A 2,248-nucleotide genomic window follows, 5' to 3' on the forward strand; every position below is an offset into this window, starting at 1 on the left:
GAGCTAAATAACAATAAATTGTTTTAACACTCAGAAATTGAGCTAAATAATGAAAAATATGTTAGTAATTTCTTTAACATTTCATTTTTCACTTGGTGCCCCTTAAAAAAGCTGTTTGTTTTTCTGCATAACATAAACATGCTGAAGCATCATAACACTTATAATGAGAACAGATGTTTTAAARTATTTTAAAGTGCTAAAAATATTTGAGCACTTTTCCGTGTTAAAAAAACTTTATTTTTTGTTCTGAAAGATCCTTCTTTTAAACTCAGGTTTAAAAATCAAGTACCAAAGTAATACCAAATCTGTTAAAGTTGGTTTAGAAATAAGGAATTTGGGACATTTTAATGAAATTTTCTCCCTGCTTCAGGGACGTCACTTGAGAGTTCACAGATTTCTGTAATTGTTGCTCAAAATATAGAAAACAGTTTAAATTAAAAACAATTTTTACCTTTTAATGGATACTACATCTGTGGTGTGACTTTTGATTGCTGTAATCTCAGAAAAATGTGCAAACTCAAAAAATACATAATGATTTGATTACAACAACAACAACAATAATAAAATCAGCTGTCTCAAATTTGAGGATTGTCACATACCTACAATCTGAAAATATTTGGACAAAACCAAAATACTTCCTGGAACAAGTTAAACAGGAACCTGTTGGGATTTGTTTTGATTTTACTTAATATTGTGCGTTAACATTATACGACACAGTTGTTCTTCACTAATAAAAAATACATTTTCTAAGCTTTGCAACATTTGAGACACTAAGTATTTCTATAAAGTTTGTTTAAAACAACGATGTAAAGGGGCCCCATATGTGCTTTGCCCTGGACCCCAAACTGTCTACCTCCTCCCCTGCTAATCAACAGCTCCTCCCACTACCTGAAACCTTAAAAGCAAAATAAACACGTTTTATTACAACAGGTTAGAGCTCATTTTTAAAAGCAGACAGTTTTAATCACCAGACCAACCTCTTTTAACAGCTTTTCTTTTTTTTTAACGTCAAATTTCAAGGTAAATATCAGATTTACTTCGCATTTTATGGCGCAGTGCGGGATTTTTACCTGCGTTTGAAAGTTTTCCTAACAGGCGTTGTTCTTTTCCGTCTTATTGCAGAAGAGGAGTCAGAGCGACCTGAGCCTGTCCATGAAACGTCCTGTTCTCCTGCAGACATCACTGTGAGCGGCAAGAAAAACAAGACAAACTCTCAAAACGGAAGAAAGTCGCAACTTCCCGGATGACCAAACGTCTTCCTCCTCATCTCCTTCCTTTTACGGATTTTAGTTTTAGTTGCTTTTTTCGTCCTGCGAGCTGTGCGGTTTCATTGAGCAACACCATGTTCCCTCTCTGCCTCTCGGAGCACCATGCATGCATGCATAAATAATTAAATAATTAAATAAATAAAAGATTTGGAATCTTTCAATGATATGAGGTCATTTTAAGGCAGAAGTCTGTCTGGCAAATTAAATATATTTATTTTTACGTCATTTTGTGTTGTGCAAAGAAATCTTGTAATGAAGCGTAACTTCAGACACATCCCACCTGCTCCATCCAAATCACTGCAGCTCTTCTTGTTGGTTTTATATTGGCGGCTGGCAGCAAACTATACCGTAAAATAGCATTACTGGTTAGGGTTGGGCCACATTGGCAAAAGAAAATAATCACGATTAATTGTGGTATTTAGTCGATGACGATTAATTTGACGATTAATCCCCTGGAGTCCCTGGACACCTTTATGTCRTYGTCACATGACCAATTTAGTGGGAAAGATTTGCTCTTCATACAAATCTGTTCCAAATTTTGTGAAAATTACAGACTTCAGGCTATATATCAAATTTTACATTGTGTTGATAGATAAATAAATTACAGAACTTTATTTATGTTCGTCATATTTGAAGCAGAGAGGAGCAGCAGGTGGACTGACCGGTCCAGTCAGTCTGCCTGCTGGCATTAATCGTATTAATCATCAAGAGCCAAAAACTAATCGATTAATGTTTTTCTGACGATTAATCGCACACGATTTGATTATGCCCAACCCTGTTACTGGTATGGAATATGGTTCATGATGGTCCATCTATTTATCTATATCTGTACATAGGCCTACATATATTCTACCACAAAGCAAAACAAAAGCAAAAATAAATAATAATAATAATAATAATAATAATAATAATAAAAATTCTACCTAAACATACACATTTAAATAGACATACATAATTGTGCACAACATTGTATATTATCC

At 34.2% G+C, this 2,248-nt stretch overlaps 1 protein-coding gene across 1 annotated transcript in view; it reads right to left on the bottom strand.

The window, feature by feature from the left end:
* Window positions 1–1,160, bottom strand: part of LOC106526882 (toll-like receptor 5) — a 14,073-nt gene extending 12,913 nt beyond the window's left edge. The window contains exon 1 of the mRNA XM_014021598.1: window positions 1,071–1,160. The gene's annotated coding sequence lies outside the window, so the exon portion shown is untranslated. The remainder of the gene's footprint in view (window positions 1–1,070) is intronic.
* Between the last annotated feature and the right edge of the window lie 1,088 nt (window positions 1,161–2,248).

The sequence above is a fragment of the Austrofundulus limnaeus genome, unplaced genomic scaffold, assembly GCF_001266775.1.
Source record: "Austrofundulus limnaeus strain Quisiro unplaced genomic scaffold, Austrofundulus_limnaeus-1.0 Scaffold298, whole genome shotgun sequence".
In the NCBI taxonomy this organism is placed as follows: Eukaryota; Metazoa; Chordata; class Actinopteri; order Cyprinodontiformes; family Rivulidae; genus Austrofundulus; species Austrofundulus limnaeus.